The sequence below is a fragment of the Trachinotus anak genome, unplaced genomic scaffold (assembly GCF_046630095.1).
Source record: "Trachinotus anak isolate AG129_WGS33_773 ecotype Australia unplaced genomic scaffold, CSIRO_AGI_Tana_v1 ptg000005l, whole genome shotgun sequence".
NCBI lineage: Eukaryota > Metazoa > Chordata > Actinopteri > Carangiformes > Carangidae > Trachinotus > Trachinotus anak.
In genome coordinates this window covers 3,967,501-3,990,972 of record NW_027273856.1, presented here as the reverse complement: position 1 = coordinate 3,990,972, position 23,472 = coordinate 3,967,501, and the positions used below count along the sequence as shown (strand labels likewise).

The 23,472-nt window shown below is 42.1% G+C and overlaps 1 protein-coding gene across 1 annotated transcript in view; it reads left to right on the top strand.

Annotated features, from left to right (window-relative positions):
• The window catches only part of kdm6ba (lysine (K)-specific demethylase 6B, a), a 94,190-nt gene that overhangs the window by 2,451 nt on the left and 68,267 nt on the right, over positions 1–23,472 (top strand). The window contains exons 2-3 of the mRNA XM_071477868.1: positions 673–876; positions 1,224–1,264. The gene's annotated coding sequence lies outside the window, so the exon portion shown is untranslated. The remainder of the gene's footprint in view (positions 1–672; positions 877–1,223; positions 1,265–23,472) is intronic.

Genomic DNA, 23,472 nt, shown 5'->3' with positions numbered 1-23,472 from the left:
CAGTTCAGGTGATTCTGAACATGGTCTATTTGACAGGGGGTGCCTCCTCTCCCACTGTGGCCTCACTGTTTGTCTACATGTCTTCATACTGAGTCATACTAATATACAGATACATGTCCAGTTAACGCCTCCTTTCCTTTCCCACATCTCAGTTGTTAAATGGCTTCAAACACACCTGACTTGCTCTGTACTCTTTATTTATATCTTCTACTGTATGAGACAAATCGTTTTGGCTAGATTAACATTATACCTCACGAAAGGACTAATTATATGTCAACACCGAAGCAGTGCACCCCGTATCTCTTTGCTCTTCTGTCTCTATATATATATGCAAACTGAAGTTATGGGTACTGACTACAAATTTCTGAAGTGCAAGAGTGTGTATTTTCCTCTAGATGGCGACACATTCGCAGTCCAACCCTGGTCTGTGTATGTCCTTTGTGAACAGCTGCTTCCTTCTCATAGTGGTGGAGAGGCAGATTGTGGTCTCTTAATACATGTTAAATTGTCTACCCCAATAGCCATGTAAATGTATGTGACAGACAAACCTTCTCAGTAGTTTTCATATTGATGAATGTTACCAGATGTAAATTCCGTACCTGATTATTGCTTCATTTTTTTTTTAATTATCCCGAATCAAAAAGGTTAATGTATGTTTTTCCTCCTTCACAGATAAGCAGTTAGGAACATGGCCAAGCAAGGCCATGCTGTGTTTGAAGAACCACCATTGCCTGACTGAAGCCCTAGGTGAAATGTCTGACTGGGTCTGACCAGCTGCAGGCAAGAATGGACAAAATGTAAAATGAAGATCAGAACTGGTGGAGATGGACTGCACAGTGTGGGACCAGAACATGCTGTTTCCATTACTCAGTGATGGTAAGAAGGACATAGGACAACAAATATTTTAATGCATAATTGTTGCTGCTGGACTCATACAGCTGTCATAGTCAGTTTTTTTTCTTGCATTTGTTAATTAGGATGGAATCAGGATAGGTTACTGTACTTTGTACGTTGTATTACTGATGACATTTTACTCATAAATACAGTTAAAGCTATCTCAGAAAAAATTCCAGCTGCTATACTGCATCACAATATCACAATAATATTTACTTGGTTTTCCCACCACTGACTTGCATCAGGCAACTGATTACTAATGACAGCTGGCTAATTGGACTGATCCATATCAGACCCATTGTTTACATGCTGACATGTCTTCCCTTCAGGGGAACCATCTGCATTTGGCTGCAAGAACCCACCTGCTCAGGTAAGACGTTTGACCTTTTACCCAGACCGTGAACTGCTTGCCTGTGGCCTGCAGTGACACTTGGAATATGCATGACCTCATCCCTTTTGGGATCTGTCATTCCTGTTCTGTCTGTCCAGTAGATGAATGTATGTTTGAGCTTCTTTCAGAACGATGAAATGTTAGACTTGCTTAAGGACCCAACCACTGGGTATAATGTGTTCATGTGATGCTGCTTACTGTAACTACCAACAGTGTAGAGGCATTTCACTTAGAGTGCAGAAGTGGTAGAGACATATGAAACCCTGCTGATCTAGGATCAGATAACTGTAGCTCGATCCTATAGTGATTGACGCATTTTTCTCCATTTCTCCTAAAATATTGAAAATCCACCACCTCCAACCATTAGAAAGGAAATTCCAACAATATTTCACTGTATTGTTTTTACACAATCTGTCTGTAAGATGATTTTCTAGTTTTGAAGTGTAAGGTGTGTGTGGTAGTTTTGAAGCCTAAGGTGTGTGTGGTAGTTTTGAAGTGTAAGTTTTATGTGTGGTAGTTTTGAAGCCTAAGGTGTGTGTGGGGTATAGAGGTTATCTCTGTGACACAGTATGTATTTCACATGGGTTGAACCAGTATCAAAGTGACTGCTGATTTTTCATTAGGCCAGAATGAAGCGTCTGCTACATTTACTGACCCACATGTTTAAAATCACCCACCTCATTAAAAGTTTTCTTCTGTTTTCTGTTTGCATTGGCCTGATATTTGCTATAAAGTCATGACTTGTTTTATAAGTTTTCTTTTCAAAATCTACCTCAGGTTTTTGTAGATGTGAGTCTTTTCTGTTTTTGTGGAGGATTTGACGTTTCACCACAGCTGCTAATCGATTGGGACTGGGGCCACAGCCAACACACACACACAGACACACACACACACACACACACACACACTTCAGCTGAGCTTTACACACTCAACACCCGTATTAAGTGTACATACACCTAACCTAACACCAGCTCTGTTTCATTTTCACACACACACATCTCAAACTGTTTTGATCTCTCTCTTTGGGACAAAGACACACACACACACACTCTAATGCCGGCGTCTCCCAGGACCCTGCCGAGTCTCTCACACCTGGGGTTTTCCATCACTTAGCCCACTCAGCTTTATTACACACATTTACAGCCGGTCATGAATCAGATCCATCTCACACATAAATGCACATGCACAAATACACACAAACCTGCTGAAGTTGACACCCTCCATTACAGATACACACGTGCATAAAAAACACGGTCTGGCTGCAGCTTTTCTGTAAGAAAGGATGCTATTAAGCTGAAAGAAGAGAGGGAGGATTGTTGGGGAAAGAGAAAAAATAGCAGTGCAGCATGAAAACATGGGCGGTGTCATGATTGTTGTAAGTCCCGGAGAAGCTTCAAACAGTTCTGACCAAGGAAATACAGTGTACGAATCATTTCTTAGTGATTGAATCATAACCTCATTTGAACTGTATAGGCCAACCTTACTCGTCTTAACAGTTAAGTCAGTGGTTGCTGGCTTATGAGAATGTAAACAGCTTGTGGTTTATATACGGTTACTGTTCTCGACAGCCTGTGGCAGACTACTGATAATACAGGTATACAACCAGAGATGCGTGTATGAGGTGAGGTTTTCAGTGGTTTCCATCTGAGGGTTTTTCTGTTGAGCTTTTAGTGATTTCATAGATTAGAAGTTGAAACTCAGGCAGATAGGTCTAATGCATAAAATCAAGATAATACACTGTATGACAGGCTGGTCCATAACTTCTTTTTATGAAAGTCTTTGTGAATGTACTATTTATCATTTCACTGCCTTGTATTAAACTCTTTTTACTTACCATCACATTACATTTTCCATTTCCGTTATTAACCTGTACAACAGTTTTTGCAATGTGTTCTGCTGTTTTTTTTTAATGCAGCAGCCCTACTTCGCATGTGATAGTTGGCACATATATTTATTCCATCCTTTGATTTTATTTTTTGTTTTCTGGCAGCCATCTGTCTGAGACGTGTGCACACTCTCACCCTCTCAACATGGTGCCTTATGTCACCTTCCCTTTGGGTTTTGAGTGTCATGTTGTATCTTGTCTATTGTCATTAAATATCTCCTAGCTTTTTTTTTAATACAGAGCTCCAGATATATACTGTATTCTGACTACATGCCAGAAGGCTGGTACTGGTGGATTATTATGTGCCTTAAATGTTGTAGGCTTGAGTCTGATCCACAGCCCTTTTTCCCCAGTGTTGTTACAATTTCAAAAAGTCCATTTTAATACTAATAATAAATCTAAAGCTGTGATGCTGTCACCATACTTGACTTGCAGAGCTTGGCAGCACCTCTACACCAGGCTTTTGATGTTGGCTGGTTGTAAGTGAAATAATTCCATATGTCGCACCTGGAACCAGTTTTATTTAGACAAGGATCTGGTTTGGGAGATGGTAGATGAGTGGCATATGTTCAGCTGCAGAATTGTGCTCTGCAGAGCAGTGGGAGTCCACAGTAAAGCCACAGTCCTGCATACAGGGATGGAGGGAACAAGCCACAAATTAAATTTTAAGAGCAGTGATGACAGGAGGTTCAGATATGTCAGAAAAATGTTTAAAAGTGGTTTGACATTACTATTTTGCTGATAACTGAAATGAATAATGAACTACCCAGTAAATTAAGCTTTGAAATATGAATCCAACTTCTGTCCAGTTTGTGTCTTCTTTTATTGAAGCAGGTGACACCAGTTTGCAGTGTGTTGGGTGTAGGACAGGAGATCAAGATTATGCATCTGTTTTCCCATCTGCTTTGTCTATGTCCTCCTCCTCCTCTTCCTCTTCTCTCCTCTAAATACTCCAGTCCATGTGCCATCCACATGTGCCGCACACCCATGGGGGGAGCACAGAGATGGATGGTGCTTTCGTAGCATTCAGTGATGTTTTCACAGTTCTAATAAAGTTCTTGTCTTCTAATATTAACGTGAATCTGTCACAGCAGTAATGAAGAAGTTTGGGTTTTCATTCATCACAGTAATAGTTCTCCTCTAGTCTTTGTTCTCTCAGTCTGCCTCTATCTGCTGCGGATGTCAAATAAAACCACATGTGAAGTGTGAAACCATCTGAGACGCTGAGAGTGAAAGGCTTAGGATAAAAAGAAAAATAATCATCATATTAATGCTTTTGGTTCAAATGAGAACCGACTTGAAGGAAGGATACTGAGAGAGAGAGAAAGGAAGAGAGGTGGTAAGAGCTGAGTCAGGGTGCCTGGGGGAGGACGGCAGGAAGCTGTGGGTGAGGAGGAGGACAGGAAAGAGAGGGAGGAGGAGAGACTCCTCTTCATCCTCTTCCACCTCCTCCTCCTCTGTCGTCATCAGCGGTATCATCGAGGGAGGAGTGGCGTAGGGAGGAAAGGAGGAGAGGTGGAGCTGACATCATCCACCTCCTGGAGGTCTGTAAGGGCGTTTTACCAAATTCTCCATATTAAAGCTTTTAACAGCCATGTTTATGTCATCAAAGGCTTTTAATGCATTTAAAGCAACAGCTGGCAGAGACAAAAACATCTCATTTAAGAAATGCTGAGTGTGTGTATATAAAACTGGCTCTGAATGAACAGGGAGAAATGAAGGGATGGAAGAACAGATAGAGCTCAAGATAAGGGAAGGGAGAGATGTGATGAAAGAGGTGTGCAGAAAGAGAGCTCCTCTGCCTATCTGGTTATATAACCATCCTGTGAAAGAGGGCATTGGGTTTATGTGTGTGCGTGCTCATTCTCATGTGAGCTCTCTTTGTAGGCTCTCTGTGTGTGTTTGTATTTGTGTGTGGGGGTGACAGAGTTTGCAAAGAGGAAGATGCCCAACATGCCTCCTGTTCTCCGCTGTGCTTGTTGTTTGGCCTGCATTACCCAACTGTTACAGTCCTCTGTTGCTATGCTCACAATTTGTGTGTATGTGCTCACAAGGTGTGTGTGTTTTGGCACATCCACTAGTGTGTTTGCATGACTTACATGTTTATTGGTGCAGCTATGTATATACTTGCACATCTATTAGTGTGAAGTGTTTCAGTGTTGATGTGTGCACCTGTGTCTAAGCCACCCCAGTGGTTTGGAGGCAGTTGAGGAAGATGAGATGGTGCAAGATTAGTGCGAGGTAGTGGTTATTTAAGCAAGTGGAAGGAATTGAGGGTGGAAGGTGAAATTACGATAGGAGGTGATGTTGCGTTTTAACCGTCACTGCCAAACAACCCAAAACAAACCTATAGATGAGGTGAGCTGCAGTATATTTGAAGGAAAATAAAAGTAATACTGTTGCAAACAGCCAGTCAGTTTTCCATGGTTGTAGAAATAGGTCCAAAAATGTTTTTCCTGAGGTACATATTGATTGTGATTCCTCTCTACACTGGAGTGTTGCAGGAAGCCTTTAAGGGTCCTGATGCACAAAGCTGTAAGTGAGAAGAATGTCATATTTAGTTTTAGTTGTTCTGTTTTGTCTTTTCAGGTAAGTTTGCTGTCTCCCTAAGCGTATCATCACCTTCAGCTGACATGGTGTGTTACAGGGGGAAAATATAAGAGCAGTTGTTGCTGCTGCTCTGTCAAACAAACTGAGAGGAGGGCAGAAGATGTGAACACTCTGCCTCACAGACAGATGTGGCTGAAATGCTTACACAGGCTTTGGTGGATAGTGGACGTGCATTTTTGTAAAAGAAAAAATGTAAATCTCATCAAATCCTAACTTCAACCAACTCCCCCAAACCAAATCCCTTTCTTGAACAAATCCCCCCCCCCCCAACCAAGACAGTTATAAGCTGTCTTGTGTTGTGCTCGCTCACCCTCAGACCCTCCCTTCCCACCGTCTCTCCCCTGCTCCTGTTCTGGCTTTCTGCCTCTCAGGTTTCTCCCTGCCCCCCAGCCTTCTACACTCCCGTGGCCCCCCTTTGACCCCCTGTTACCCCCCATCCACCCCCTCACCCTCGTTCTCCCCAGGGCAAGCCCACAGCTCCCAGCCCTGTGTGCCTTCCTTCCCCTCCCTCCTCCACCTCTGCCTTCCCCTGCCTTTGTGTGTGAGGGGCCAGCAAAGGGAAAAAGGAGAGGGGGGCTGCCGAGGAGGAGAGTGAGAGACAAGAGCTGGAAGAGAGGGATCCTATAGATCAGATGTGAAACTAGAGCTTGAAGCCTTTTTACGTGCTCTTACTTGAGTGGATCTGCACATGGAGTGAAAGCTGTGCATTCACCTGCTGAAGTGTTGTCAGTGTCTTCTTGTCCCTGTTTTGTGTACGTCTGAATAGCAATGAACAGTGATGTGCTATAGAGATAAATACACTTGTTCTATTTAATTCTAGTGTACTGTTGTTGTAGCTGTGTTGCTAGTTTATGCTCATTATTTTTTACCTTCTGTGGTAGTTTGATGAAATGGCTTGTTAATTTCAGTTGTCCCTATACATCATTTTCAGTTCTTTGTCAGCCAGAGGTGGTGGTTGTTGTTGTTGTTTTGTCTGGTTAAGGATTATAAGAAATGGAAAAATGGATTAATGCAGATTTTGAAGATTTTTCATTTTTATTGCACAACATAATCCACTTTTAAGCCATTGGAGCCCATGACTTCTGCATGCTGTACATGATGCACACAACACGTGTCACAAAACAACCAAAGAAAAGACATAAGACTATTGAAAACTTTGACCAAAGTTCTGTGCATTTTTGGATCAATGTGGCTCATCCGGTCTGAGAGTCCTCTATATGAATCCCATTAATCCAAATGTATGTGACATTATGACAGATTAGTGATGTCCATATGTTGATCAAAACATAAAATGTTCATGCACTGCTACATTTCTAACATGGGCACATGAACAATGTTAGTGCAATGACAGAACAGACAAGAGGAAGTTGTATATTACATGATTTCATCTGAATATATTTCACTGCTTACAGCATGGACAGGTCCTGTTTAACTTGAAACACATGCTTTCTGATGGTATTTTCCAAAAATACAGCATGGGCATTGACCTGCACAGAAAGGTTCTTGGTGTTCCCTGTGTAAACCAGTCGCACACTGCACACACACACAGAGCTGATTGGCCTTATATATATATATATATATATATATATATATATATATATATATATATATATATATATATATATATATATATATTTTTTTTTTTTTTTTTTTTTTTTTTTTTGTGTATGTGTGTATTTATGGTATGTCCCAGGAGGACTCAATAGGGGGCAATATAGAGCAGTACAGACACAGTTACAGTTACTGATACAGTATACTGTAGTTATATATGCAGTATATAATGTAGGGCAACTATAAATCTATCGTTGTATGGTAAAGATCTACATTCACAAGCAACACCCTTGCTCACATGACCTTACTGTGTTAGAAGAACTTTGCTCATCACTGCCTGTTAGATCTTTTTGCAGAACTTGATGTAATAAGTCCTAGAAGTCAGACTTCAAGTAGCTGAGGTATCATCCATGACAAAAACTGTTCTGAGAGCTGTATCCAAAATCATCATCATCCATACAAACATATTCAGGCCCAATGAACACAACTTCACACTGTGGCACAGGTCATTGAGTTCAGACAGTGGAAATGGATCATTATGTGGTTTAGAGGGCTTTAAGGTTAGTGTATTCGTAGTTAACCAAACAAGTTGGCCAGACACTGAACACGTCATTTACTTACTCACCTACCTAAATGTCTCACACAGCAGATAAACAAACACACATACACACACACACACACACACACACACATATATACAGAAAGAGTGACGTATAAGTGCTTGTGGGACTGAAACTGATTAGGCTTGTAAGTGGGTGTAAGAGTGTGAGAGAGCAAGTGCTGAGGCCGGTGTGTGAATGTACACTTGAATGTGTTAATTAGCTTGTCTCAGTATGTGTACATGCAATATGCATTTACTGTCCAAAGACCCACTGCACCACACATTAATTTTTAAAACCCAGGAAACAGAAAGGTACATCACACTGGGTGCTTCTGCGTGTGTATGTGCATGCCTATCTGTGAGTGTGTGTGAATCTTTGTGTATGTATGTGTGAAATCCACTTGCCGGGAGTGCATGCTCAATAGGAGAGTATATTCCTGGAAAGCCAGCTGCCACTCCTGTTATCACAGCTAACTCGATTAGAGGAGCTTCCACTGCCAAGCCCTCTGCTCTGAGAGCTGAAACACACACACACACACACACACACACACACACACACACACACACACACACACGCATATTGGAGGACCCATACTATAGATTTAATTGAATCAGCCAAAATAAAGTACATAAAATTTCCAAGAAATGCACTGTCATAAGCATTGCAGTTGTAGCCTGTGCCAATAAAGCTCCATCAGTAACATGTATATACTGTATACTGACAATATAAAAGCTGTCTCTGAAAAGTTCAACCCTGCAACAATCAAGGGAATGAAATAAAAACAACCTAGTTTGGTCCTAAACATATATAGGTCAACTGTTTACCTTTCAGAAACAGTACACCATAAAAACATGACTTCAGTGTTTAGGAATGTCTCATGTGTACGTCTTTAAATTCATTGTACCCAATGTAGCCTCCAAGATGGCTCCTAATATGTACTTTTGCACACTGTTAATCAAAAACATCTCTTTGCTACTGTTGTAGCAGTTAACCTCAGAAAGGCCGAGATGTCAGTAGGCAGCCAGCCTTTCATGTGAGGTGCTGACCTTTCCCAGTGATCACGGTAATCATTGCTCACTTAGACAAACAGAGGCAACCATAAGACACCCCACAAAAAAAAACAAAACAAAAAAACCAACAAAAAAAACCCAGCCTTCCTATGGACGGCAATTATAATTAGGCCCTGGGGTAATTGGCTGACTAATTGCTGTTGGTGGGATACATACATCGCCTATCGTCAAACTGTAGGGGAAGCTCTGCTATTACTTTTAATTACCTGCTGTTAAGTTTGACAACTGACCCCGAGTGCTGCTTTTGGAGCTCATGGTTGTGTTTCATCTTGTGGGAGAGGAAGGCATAGTGGATATCTCCAGTGTGGTCAGTGCCACAAAGGCCCAGATGGATCACTGCTGTAGTCACACACACACACACAGACACACACACACACACACACACAAACACAGACACAGTGGGGTGAACAGACACACTTCTCTTGTCGTCCTCTGTGCGCTGGCTTTTCAGGCAGCAGACCCATTCATCATGTGTCTGTCTGTAAAGGAGCTGCTATTCATTGTCTCTCCTCCTGCTTATTCTCCAGGAGCCAGCCTGCCTCTTACTCTGTCTCTCTGCCTCTCTACTTCTCTCTTTGTCTTTCTGCCCCCTCCGTCTCTCTCCTCCTGTCTTTATATCTCTCACACCTTTTATATATCTCGCCTCACTGAGAGAACAAAGAGGACATAGCTAGTTACCTTGTCGTTGTCTTCCTGTGTGTGTGTGTGTGTGTGTGTGTGTGTGTGTGTGTGTGTTTGAAATGTATGAATTGTGATGTGCATGACTCGTCTTACAAAACCAGTTTCTCCGGTGATATAGAAGTCACGTGAACAGTTATTAGTGTTTTATCTATTACAGGAAGCTCAGAAGCTAGAACAGACACTCGTTATGTAGCCTGCTCTTACCCTTCAGTTAATATCAGCTTGTATAATAACAGCTAAGACTCATTATAGTGTGGATACAGCACAAAGAACCTAAACAATTGATGCAGTCCTCAGATTAAACTGTATTCATGTAAAAAAATGTTTGTTCATTTTCATCCATCTATCTTCTATACATACTTTTTCCTTTTCAGCAATCTGTGTGTTGTATATAACCAGTTATACCACTTCTTCTGGGTCTGATAATTTAGTATTTGTAAATTAAAAAGTGGGATTACTCATGACACTTGTCACTTGGTCACTAAAAAATGTTTAAGCCCTTTTCATACACAAAAGCTGCAACAATATAAAAAAAAAAATGCTGCCTTACAAAAATATTTCAAGACAGTATTTGATGGACATGTGACTCTCCCATCCAGGCCCTGTTAAGGCGGGTTTATAGTTAAGAGGTTATAGTATAGCTTCCACCATAGGCTAGATCAAGAGTCATGTCAAAGCTGAGGTGCATCTCCTCATAAATATAACTTCAGTTGGGGGCTTTGGCTGCTACTTCTTGGATTTCCTAAGAGCTGTGATTGCTTTGTGTTTTGTGCAGATTGCTGATAGTCAAGAAAACATTAAGGAAGTTTCTCTTTTTCAGTGAAACACAATTAGAAAAGACATCTCCACTGCAAACCTCCTCATCTCAATCGTCACTCCCAGTCACTGCGAATGAACATAACCACACCAGTGCCACAGCAGCAGTCTCTAATTCAGTCATTAGACCGATCCCACTGTCCCTTTAAATCACAAAGTTAATGAAAGACTGTGAACAAAATTGCAGTGGGGAGTGTAATTAAAGCACAGCTGCCAAAGCAACTTATAAAATTGCCAGAGCATTTATAGAGTAAATGTACATGTGAGAAAGCAGCTTTTAGATCAACACTTTGCCTTCCAACCTTGAAAGTGAATGTGAGGGAGCACCGTGGGGATGGTTTAGTTTAACTTGAGGGTACAGGCTGACAGATGGAGAAACACACAGTGTGACAATGTGATTCTTCCCCTCAGTATGAGTTCAGTACTGATCAAAGTATTTTCTGGGTTGTCTGTTGGATGAACACCTATTCCAGCTTTACTGTAACACCTAAAGGGCTTTCACATCAGGGCCCGGATCTGAGTAGACTTGACCCCAAAGTCCAGTTTGTTTGATTAGTGTGACACTGTGCTGTACCTGGGCATGGATCAACAGCTGTGCCCGGTGGTCTTGAGTGTGGTTCATGTGTGCTCAGGTACGGTTCCCATCAGGTGTGAGAACTACTATGAATGTGAGCGCAAGTGTACTCTTCTTCTTTGTGTTTATTAGGGTATCACAAACCAGCCAGGTGCATACTGACACCTACTGTATCAGAGTGTGTCGATACACAGTGTACAAGGGTAAGGAACAACATTATTAATGTGAAGCTGGGCAGTCGTACTGAGGCACACAGCAGCTGTACCTGATATGAAAACATCCTTAGATACATCCAGCTACACATGTGCAGGTGGAGCAGCAGTTTGCTGGATTTGTCAACTTTTGACTCTGTTTTTTCTTTTCTTTCTTTCCTTTTTTTTTTTTTTTTTTTTTTTTTTACTGTGTGTGTGTGTGTGTGTGTGTGTGTACGCATGTGCACTACACAGGCCACATCCAGGGCCAAGAACAGGGTTGTGTTGCCATGGTGAAAATGAAATCCAAAATGCAGAGCTGCAAGGAAACCTCTGATTGGCTCAGGAGCCATGCATGGGATTGTGATGCTTGCTGTCAGCTGGCCAATGGGAGCAGGCTGAGCCAGGGCTGTTGCTAAGGGGAGTAGCTTGGAACAGAGTCAGCTGGGTTTTCTCTCTGCCTCTCTCTTTCTCTCCTCTCTCTCACTGTGTCTCCCAGTCAGTTCCTGGCTTGCTCGCCTGTTCTCTCCTGCTGCTCGCTCTGCCTTTGCCCTCACTGACTCCTTCTCTCCCTCCTTCCTGTCTCCCCATTGCCCCCCCCAGCATTTTTTTTTTTTGCACTTATACACGTGCGAAAGGGGAAAGAGCACATGTTGAAAAATTCACTGAATATTTCATGCAGCTTGTTGTGTGGGACCGAGGCTGTATCCAAAGAAACCCTGCACACAAAGTGGTGTGTGTGTGTGTGCGTGTGTGTGTGTGTGTGTGTGTGTGTGTGTGTTTGCCTGCATGCAAGGAAGTTTCTCTGTTTATTTCATTATGTGTGTTTTCTGTGCATCCGTCTGGGAGTCTAGATCTGTGATTGTTCCTGTCAGTGTGTGTTTTTGTTCATGAATATTTTCTTTTTTTCCCTTTCTTTATATGCTTGTACTCTCTTGTGAACTTGTGCTGTTCTTATGTCTCAGTGTTTGCATCTTTCAGGTGTGTGCCGGTAGAGTATATTTTTGTGTATGTTTAATGTCTGTGGGTTCATGCCAGAGTTCTCCAGGGACTTGGGGCTCTCCAGCTGAAGTGGGGTGTGTTTGAATGGGAGCCAGGTAGTTTTGTGTATGCGCCTGGAGTCACGTAGGGCTGAACCCCTCCACCACCTCCCCTCCACCCTCTTAGCACCCTACACCCAACTGCTGCTTATTACCACTATTCACTTCTCACTCTTTATCTTCAGCCTGCCCAACACAATTGCTTAGCCCTCAGCTACAAGTTATGTTGAGGTGATGTTGGAAACAAAAGCATGTAATCAGTGTAAAAGAAATAAAAAAAAACACACAAAACGTGACAAACTATTTGCTTATAATAATTTATAAGAGTTAATGAATAAGAAATAAGCTCAATTTGAATATTCAAAATAACATCTTATACAAGAATCCATATTGAAGTGTAAATCTTCAGCTTCATGGTACAGGGTAGCTACTCTCAAGCAATCTGTCACTTACCACTGACTTGTCAACCTGCTGCTGATGATTCCCATAATGCATGTCTGTATGTGCTTCAGTGGTTGCCATGCCAACTCTTGTACAACCAAGGTGTGACTTAATGGTCTTTGTTGAATTCTCTGTATTCTATTGAAGTTTTTTTTCATGCAACCCGGACACAGCTCTACTGATACACAGGACATATACACTACATAAGGTCAGATGTGTCCATGTCATTAACGTCACTCTTTTTGCCTCCAGGACCATTATGTGGGCTAATGACACACATGGTGCATTGGAGTAGGCTGAGGTATTGCGTTTGCACCCACTCATGAGAATGTGGGTTAGCATCAGTCACATAGAGTCATTGTCAATTATTTATTTATGACAGAGCTGCTGGATGAGTTGTCAACTGTCAGACGTTATTTGTGCAGCATTTGATTTGTGCGAGTTGGTCTGTAGGCAGTGCAAGTGGAGTTTCATATCTGGATCAAGCTAAATGAATAAGAGGAGATCTGAGCTACTGTACTGAGTCATGTCAGGGATCAGACTTTGCCAACAGGCTGCAGCGAAAGAATGACCATTTTGTTCGTTTTTGGAAAGGCAGGGATACTGTACGTCTCCTCACAAGTTGACAGAAGAAGAAACAAAGTATCCGCTCTCTCCAGACATTTTTCTGTCCCCACCCCCACACTTCCTTCCTCCTCTCATTTCCTCCTTCCACACTTCCTGTTTCCTGGCTCTTATCCTTTCTTTGTTCAGCTTTCTCTCTCATGTGGCACATTTTTTTTTCCTTCCGTTGTCATTTTATGCATTTTATTTTCCTGTGTGTGTGTGTGTGTGTGTGTGTGTGTGCGTGTGTGTGTGTAATGGATCTATTGTGCCGACGGGGGAATCAGTGAAGTGAGGCTTTCTACTTATGAATCAAACTCCACTAATAGAGCATGGCTGCTTTTGAGATGACATAACACACACACACACACACACACACACACACCGTGGCCGCCCCATAGCCCCCAATCATTCATTCATAATAATCTTCACAATCAGTTATTCAGAATGAGTGATGGAGGGAGAAGAGGGGTGAGTGAAAAATTGAGAGAGGGAGGGAGAAGGTAACACTCACTCACTTCATATGAAAACAAAGCAATTACAGGCATTATTAGTTGTGTTAGCTGTGTGTGTGTGTGTGTGTGTGTGTGTGTGTGTGTGTGTGTGTGTGAGAGAGAGAGAGAGAGAGAGAGAGAGAGAGAGTGAGCAAGATCAAAAGCAGGAGCCCCAGCTGGCTCTTAGCTCTCCCACTGGTTTCATTTGGGTTATCACCATTGTCCTCTTATTGATACCGTGTGTGTGTGTGTGTGTGTGTGTGTGTGTGTGTGTGTGTGTGTGTGTTTATATCTGTGTGTGTGTGTTCCCTTCGTGCAAAAAGCATTCACATTCAAATACCCAGGAATGAGAGCATAAAGGAATGCTTTCGTAAACATAATAGTGTTTTTAGGAAAACACACAAACGTGCACATGTTTTCCACCTCTGTAACAATGGAAAACATTATACACATGTGCATACACGCTCAGAAAGTTTCCTAGTGTGCATTGCAGTCAGTGGGACTTATTGGAAGAGAAGCAAGCAGTCAGCCTCTGTATGGGAGTTTAAAAATAGCAATAACACACACACGCATTTACACACACGCTCGTCGGCTTGCAGCTCAGAAACAGAAGAAGCAAAAGGCATGCGAGTGTCTGAGCCCAGTCTTTCCTTTCTTTTCTCTTTTTTCTTTAGTTTTTTTCTTTTTCCTTCTGTCTCATCTGTCCTTTTGTGACTTTTTCCTTCTCTCCCTCTGCTTGCTGTGTACAACACAAAGAGAGAAACAGAAGGGAAGAAAGAGCAAAGAGGTAAGAGAAAGCAGGACTTTGAGCAAGAACACAAGAGAAGTGTTAAAATTAAAGCGAGCAGCCGTGCATCCATGGGAATCAAACTTGCCAAGTTTGCATCACCGCAGCGCCATGTGCATATGTTTGGGTCAGGCACATGCATGTGCCTCTGTGTGTGTGTGTGTTTGATGTCCCATCTGCATGGCTGTGTGTATGTTCAAGTGGCAAAGTCAGCATATATTGAAATGTCTGTGGCAGATAGTGACGTTGAGATTTAGGATGAAAGATTTCACTAATCTCTCTCTCTGCTTCACTGGTTGAGATTTATATGGATGCTGACAAAATGAAAGGTTCAGAAGGAAGGAAAACTGAAAGAGAGAAAAAGATTGAGTGCAACTGCAGAGCAGGTGTCATGGTGAATAACAGAACACACCTTTACTGCCAATATTTATCTGTTTACACAGAAAAGTTCCCTTCACCACCCGTGTGTGTGTGTCTGTGTGTTTTCCATGCTGCACAGTACAGTTATTATCCCTCCACAGGGAGGGAGAGAGGTGGAGGAGTGATGAAGAAGTAGAAATTAGATGTCGGAGACGATGAGAGAGACAGAGGGAGGAGAAAGATGAAAGGGAGGGAGAGAGGGAGAGGAGATGATTATGCAGTTTAAGATAATGCTGGCTTTGAAGAGAGAAGAGGGGGAGCTGCAGGGAGATAAAGAAAGAGGAAAGCAACAAAGATGAATTTTCTTCTTCTATTCCTTCCGCTGCACTATGTCTCTCTCCATTTCACTCTCTTACTTTCACTTGCTCTCCAGCTGTGTCTCTGTTATGGAGTTATTTTTAGCCCTGACTTTTTTCTGTCTGGCTGCCTGTGAAAATGTGGAGCTACATTTTAAAACAAAGGTCTAGATGTCTCAATATGAGCCTCAATAAGGGGAAAAAACTCTAAATTCAAGTGCAGGTAGATAAAACAGTATCAGCTTGCTGCCTTTGATGTGCTGCTGAAAACATCACAAGTTGAACTGCACGTAGATGAGACGACAAAAGAAGTTAATACAGCAGTGGAGGTGGATGTGTTTCTGTCACATCTGAGGTGCAGAGATGTGATGTTTAGGGAGACAGGGGGTATGAAGGGCAACAGTTCACCTTATTCAGACACTGATACAGTTGAAAGCTTCAGAACAGTTGCTAAATGGACCTTGTGGTGAGATTACTTATATGAAGAGAAATAAGTTTTGAAAGCACAAAATCATCACTGCATTCACTGGTGACAGCAGGGAGCAGTCTGACAGGACATGTGCATGTGACGAAGGTTGTCACCATTAGCATGAACTTTAGTGTGCAGTGCAGTTCCACAGAATCACGTTACATAATTATCAGATTAAGTCAAGTTTCAGTTTCACTTCTGCCTCTTTTTATACACACTCAGGCTCTCACTCAACCACACGTGCAGACTTTTTTCTCTCTTGCTCACTCCCTGTCTCTTTTCTAAAGGTCAATTAAATGTGTTTTAAATGTCAGTGTCATGAAATTAAGTCTCCATCTCTAATAGAGACACCTTGACACAAAAGCCCTGCCGGGTCAGACCCCTGCTCTATCCCCGCTGGGAACTGCTCAAGTCGACTTGACCGGTGTGTCTGTGTTGGTCTCAGTGGGACATGAGTCTGAGTGTGTGAAATAGTGCATGTATGGCCATAGAAAGGACACAAAGCCTGCTTTTCATTATTTCTGTAATGTTGACATTTTGAGATGCAGTTTTTCTCTAACAGCAACAATAGAAGCTGCATCATAAATCAGCTGAAACATGCTATGACATTAAATGCATGTCTTGAAATGCTCATTCTCCCTTCTTTGTACTGTTGCTTGATATTTTAAATTCAAATAAAAGATAAATCACTTTGTCTGGGTCTGTTCTGTTTTAATTCCATCCACATACTTAGATGTTTTTCTTTTGATGAATCTCAGCATAACACTTGAAGGCAGCAGTGATCAGGCTTTCTATCACATCTTATCAAATGTGTATCTGTATGAGTGTTTACCGCACAGTAGTTATTAGTCAGTCAGTCTGTGAGACAGAAAAATAAGAACGTGAGAGACAGGAAATCAGATGATGCTTCTTATTAAATTGAAGTTTCCTTTGCTATTTCTTGTAATTGTGCACTTTTCACACTGAAATACTGTGATAGTGGATATGTAGGTTAGAGCAAAAGGTGAAATGTTATCTTACACTGAAAAGCACCAAATTCTAGTTAAAGGAAGTGGCCAGGCGTTGTATTTGTCAGCTTCTGCTCTGTACTGAAAAGACTTTCCATTCATCTAATGGTTGGGTGAGTGTTTTTGGGTGTTTTTTTTTTTGTACATGCAGGAGGAAGCCTGTGTCTGCATTTCTAACTGATGTGTATGCATCAAAGTTTTATCTTTTTTTGCAATAGCCAACGTTTTGCATGAACTTGGATAGCCTGTTTGGTAGTTTGACAAACCCAGTGTTTGCAGACCTTTCTCCTTTTTTTTCTCTCCCAAAACTCTCAGTCTCTCTCTCTGTCCCTAGGATTTGACCTCTTGGGCAGTGACCTCATCAATAAGGGGCTAATTTGGGGGAAGGGCAGGGTCAGGGGTGTGTGTGTGTGTGTGTGTGTGTGAGTGAGTGAGACTCTGTGTTTGTCTGCGCATGACCCTGATGGGGCCCCTAGCATAGTTCGATTAAGAAGGTGGGAGACAAGCAGGGAGGGGTCATATGGGCCCCCATCTTCCACCATCTTAGGTTTCTGTCTATTGACTGCTGTGGCTGCCCCAGATCTCATGTCTCCTTGTGTGTGTGTGTGTGTGTGTGTGTGTGTGTGTGTGTGTGTGTGTGTGTGTGTGTGTCTGTGTGTGTCTGTGTCTGTATCTCCTGTCCATTCTCCTCATGGCATCTCGCAGGTGGACAAGACAATCACTCATTCTCATCTCTCTTTCTCCCTCTATATAAATCTCCGCCTGTCTGTGTATCTTCTATCCCTCCACCCCTCCCTGCCATTCAGTTTCTTCATCCTCCTCCTCCTCCTCCTTTCCCCCTTCCTGTCTCTGCTCTCATCATTCTGTCCCACCCTCCCTGCCTTCCTCCGGTCAGGTGAGAGGGAGGTGAGGGGGGAGGAGGAGGAGGAGGAGGAGGAGGAGGAGGAGGAGGAGTATTAGCCTCACTGTCTGGAGCCAGTGGTAACCTTATATCTCAACACAGAGACAGAGGGAGGAAGGGTTGGTAGTAATTTGAGCTTTAGTGATTGTACATTCAACACAGAGGTCATTTTTGTAGACACTGGATATGAGTGAATGCACATTTACACACACACACACACACACACACACACACACACACACACACACACACACACACACACACACACAGAGTCTCCGTCCTGTGCCAAAATGAATGCATACTTCTAACAAACACACATTAGAAAAACATATTTTCTACCCGCTATCGGTGATGTAATCCCAGTGCAACGTCGCCGTGGCGATTGTCCTCTCCCATCCTCCGGAAACAGAGGCTTTGAGGTTTGTGGCTGATTGGCTTGTCCAGGCAGCTGGAAAATGGAGTTTAGTCAGCTCTGTGCCCTCAGGCTGTTACATGCTCTAACACACACACACACACACACACACACACACACACACACACACACAAATGTACATACAGTACATGTACACAGATAAATGAGCTGGAGGACAGATGAGAAAAGAAACTAATTCATTAGGGGTTGAAACAAACAAAGCTAAAAGGTGGAGTACATGCTCTGCTTTGTGCTTGTGCTTTCTAACTAAATAATAAATCTTTCCAGCCTGAGTTAAATGGATGAAACCATTGTTTTTTGTGTTATAAGCAGTCATGTTGTGTTGATTACAAACAGGAAAGGGAGAGTGATACCGAGGTACAACAGAGACATGAAAAAGAATAAAAAAAGAAAGGAAAGAGAACAGAAAGAACTGTAGCTATGAGAAATCTACAAGAAACTGATATCAGGGAGGTTTTATTGGGTTTTAATCAGTCAGAGCAAGTGGTGGTGAAACAATGTTCATTAGTTAGTGGCTCTGGGCTGAATGCTGCAGTTGTTTTCTTGCCTTCAAGTTGCTTGTTACTGAAGTCTGATCTTTTTTGGCCTCTGATGCAGCTGCTGAGTGGATGCCAGTCAGAATGTTTTCTGGCTTTGATTCAGAGACTGTTGCCTTCCACGTTTTCAGTGATGTACAATGTGAAGTTTGGAAAACTTGGCGCGTTTTCTCAAAGTTGGTCCAGCTTGCCCTGATCCCTTCACATGGTTTGACTTGTTGACCTGTTGGATGCAGTGACCTAATTCATTGACACACGTGACACTCAGACGTCAGTTAATCAGATGTTGTTGGCTGAGTTAGACGCTGCTGTGAAATATCCAGTTAGTGAGCACCTATGATCATAGTTATAACAAACACACCTGACACCTGATGTACACACAGCTGACTGCACAGAATCATGCTCATAGTGGTAGACATTTGCATGAGTTTCAAGTGTTGATTTCTAAGGTCCTATTTTTTATTGTTATTTTTGGTTTTTTATATTATTATTATTATTATTTTGTTTATCTACGTATTTTTTTTGCCCCCGGTTTTCACGCAGCTTTCCCGGGGTTGTCCTTTAGCCTCTACCTCAATATATGAGGTAGTGTCCTGCTTGTGGCATGTGTAGGAAAATAAATATTATCCTACTAATTACCCTATTAATATAATATAGATATTTCTGCTTTTCATCGTACTACATCTTTATGTCCTGTTTATTATTTTGTTACTAAATATGCTCAGTCAGGTGAACCAAAGATGCTCAGTTAAATTACTGTCTAATAACTGCAGGGATCAGCTGTCTAAATGTTGTCTGTCACTGACTGACTGGGTGTCTGCATATGGAGTTTTTTTTCCGTGTGACCAACCAACCAATCAAGACTCTTCTCATTGATTAACGTTTGGTCCACTGTTATAACTGCTCATACTATTACCCAGTTCTTCTGTGTATTCTGCCAGAGGAATTTGGCCTCATTGATGGTATAATGCTGAGATGATTTGCCAAATGATCAGTCAAGTGAGAGAAAATTGGTCGATACTTTTTTCTAATCAATTGATAACATAAGTTGTTTATCAAACGCCAAACATTTGCTGGTTCTAGCTTTTCCATGTTTTATGTCATTGTCAGTTGATTTGAACTGTTCGTTAAACAAATCATTTGAATATATCACCTAAACCTCTGGGAAATAGTGATGGATGTTCTTTTACTGCTCTCTGACATTTTGCAGAAAATAATTTTAAGAATGATGGTAATAAATAAAGGTTTGTTGCAGCCCTTGTACGCTGTGCAGATTTTGGCCTCAAGTGGCAACATGAAGCAACATGATGATTGGGTCCCTGTTTGATTTAAAATGTTGATTACTTCATGCACTTGTGTGCAGGTGATGCAATACATATTTACTCTATTCCTCTGACAGTGGCTGATGGTAACGTGTCAAGACAAGAAGTAAAACAGGAACAAAAGCTGAGCCATGAAACACTGAGTATAAACAGAGAGAGTCCCACAGGATACCTTTTTAAAATGTTTTTATTTAACTTTTCTGAACATAGCCTAACTCAGTGTCCAGTAATTACCCATAATTCACAGAACTAATAGCAAAAGCAAAGTTTATTTTAGCCCCACTGTTTGCTCTTGTGTCTGTATAGTCGGCCCCCAGGCCCCTGCAACTCCAGTTAGACCCCAGACAGACCCACAGCACACTGCCAGGGTGAATGAGTCCTCACCAGGCTGAGGGGACCAGATGTGTCAAGTGGTTGAGCTGGGGGGACAATGTGCCCCCCGGGGCCTGTTGAAGTGCCTTGGGGGAGCCTGGACTGGCTCTCTCCACCCCCACCTCAACCCCCTGTCCCTCTCAAGCCGGGGCTTTTCCTGGGCAGCGTGGCACAGTGTGTGGCCTGGCCCCACGCCAGAGCAGCCAGCCTGCCTGCCTCTGCCAGCCTCCCTCCCTGAAACCAAAGACAAAGCTGGGTCACAGCCAGACACTCCACGCTCTCTGTTTATCTCTCCATCATTCCCCTCCTTCTCTCTGTAGACTCTGTCTCTTTTTCTTCTCAATCATTAGAGGTCATTCTCTCCCGTTTTTCTTTCTTTATCATACTTTTCCTTTTCCTGTCCTTGTTTACACTTCATGTGTTTTTCTTTCTTTTCCTTTTGTTTTACACATGTTATGTCTGCTTTTCATTTCTTATTCTTGTTTATCTCACCATCTGCACTGTTCCTAATCTCTGTCAGTGTTCAGGGTTTCCATTTCACACTCTCACTCATGACATTGTTCTTTACATCTGCACATATATTCAGGTCATAGGCAAACTTTAACCCCCTACACACACATACACACACACACACACACACACACACACACACACAGGTGTACAGGTATCAGCCGTCCACCTGTACATTTGCATGTATACACACACACACACACACACACACACACACACACACTCACACTCACTCACTCACTCACTCACTCACTCACTCACTCACTCACTCACTCACTCACACTCTCTCTCTCTCTCTCTCTCTCTATCTCTCTCTCTCTATCTCTCACACATACTCTCCCACACAACTTCCAACCCGCTTTACATTCACACACAGTCTTTCTCAAGCCCCCACACACAGATGTACAATCACAGTTTTCCCATATAAACATACATATAGCCCAACTCAACACATCCTCTTCCCACACCCACACATATACCCCCCCCCCCCCCGTGGTGTGTGTGTGTGTGTGTGTTACTGTGCGTCTGTCATCCTGTCGCTGTGTGTGGGCTCCACATCAAACCAGCTGCCTAACCAATAAAGGCTAACGCTAGCCACCAGGCTCAGACCGGCTAGCATGCATCACTCAGTGAGTGTGTGTGCTCCATCCTCCACAGCCACCCACGGAGCTGCCACTAACAACTCTGGTTGACTTTATGAGGAGATGAGTGGTTCTTTCTCACTCTCTTTCTCTTAGTCACTCTCCCTTTACACCCTCAACCGTCATTTTCAACTTTGATTTATTTGATTTATTTATCTTTCTCATTTGCTCAGTTTGACTTTCTTTCTCTTTTCATCTTCCCTTTGTTTACTCTTTTTCATTATTTTCCTTTCTCCCACAACTTTCTAATTACCGCTCTGTCTGTCACTCTGTCTTGTAATGACTCCTAACCACAAGCTTCACACCTCACATGAAAGAACAGTTCACACAAACACACACACACACAAACCATAGCAAAACTTATTGTATATACAAGCGAGCACACACGTACCCACAGCTCTCTACTCTTCAGTTATCTTAAGAAACAGATATTATTTTATCGACTCCCTGCTCTGCTCAGGCTACTAATATTTATAACTCTGGCTGTTTTACAGTAGAATTTAGCTTTTTACTTTTAACACTGACGATAACATGTATTTGAGCTTTCAGTTGTATGATCTGATGTGCATAGTAACTGGATTTTAGAATGGCTGTTCTTTTTGAAAATGACAAAAAATGACCAGTGTAACGTATCAATACACGTGTTTGTATTCACAAAACTTGTCATATACTAGCTTCCTGTGGGCAAAATAGTGGGTGGTAAAGGAATAAAAACGGCCTGCTCAGGGGTTAATAAGGTGTAAACAATGGGTACGACAATAATGTAACTTTCTGAAAGCAACAATCCAACAAGCGATTGGTCAGGTAGAAGTAAGTAGTAAACAGGGTTTGAATCTCTCTCTCAAGCTCAGTTTTTTGATTTTTCACAACTACACTTCACTATAGCTATACAGCTATAGCCACATATTTTACAAACCATTTTCTGTAGCATACCCCGGCCTTTAGTGTTACTCTGCTGCTTCTGCTCTAGCTTTGGTTTGTATAGAGGCTCTAGGTTGCTTTGATGAGTGAAAGCAGAAACACATCCAGTTACATAGCAACTGTAAGTGAATGAGTGGGTCAAATCCACACATACATGACACAAGGTAGGTTGGGTTTATGGATTCATGTTGCTGATGGCAAATTATGACCCAACCTTCTGCAGCCTCAGCAGAAATTGAGATTCACCAGATCAGGCTACGTTTTCTAGTCTTCTTCTGTTGTCATCCACCTTAAAGTTGGACATGTTGTGTATCCTGAGACACTTTTCTGCTCACCACAGCCATAAAGAGTGGTACCTGAGTCCCTTTTTGTGATGTTTGATGTGAACATGGACTGACACTCTTGACCTGTATCTGCATTATCACTCCTGCCACATGATTGTCAGATAATTGCATGAACAAGCAGGTGCACAGGTGTGTGTGTAATAAAGTGGGTGAGTGTATTTTCCACTGTAGAGACCGTATAGTGTAGCAAACTAAATACCAACCATAATAAAATCAGTCTAACTTGGACACAAAACAGTTTCTGTAACAATATTCCTGCTAATCAGTACTTAACACATTAACACGTAGACCCACAGCTTCATGGTGTACTTCTGTAAAATTGCATAATAGTTAAGATAAATGACATTATATATATGTGTGTGTGTGTGTGTGTGTGTGTGTTACAGGCTTCAGTTGGGTTCTGTTGAGGCTAATATAGCGTGTCATATTAGATTATTCTGACATTTTCTCTCTCAGATCTCACATACTTATTTGGGATCATTTTCTGTTGCTTCAGGTCAGTTTTTTTTTACAAAGCAGACGGAGACAGAGCTGGATCAGGATCAGTTTTTAAGTTGCTTTACAGACAAAGGAGAGATTGACCAAAGGGCAGATAACAGGTCTCTCTATCTCTCTCTTTTTCTTTCTTTGTTTTCTGTCTTTGTCTCAAGGGCATGCTGACCTGTTGTGG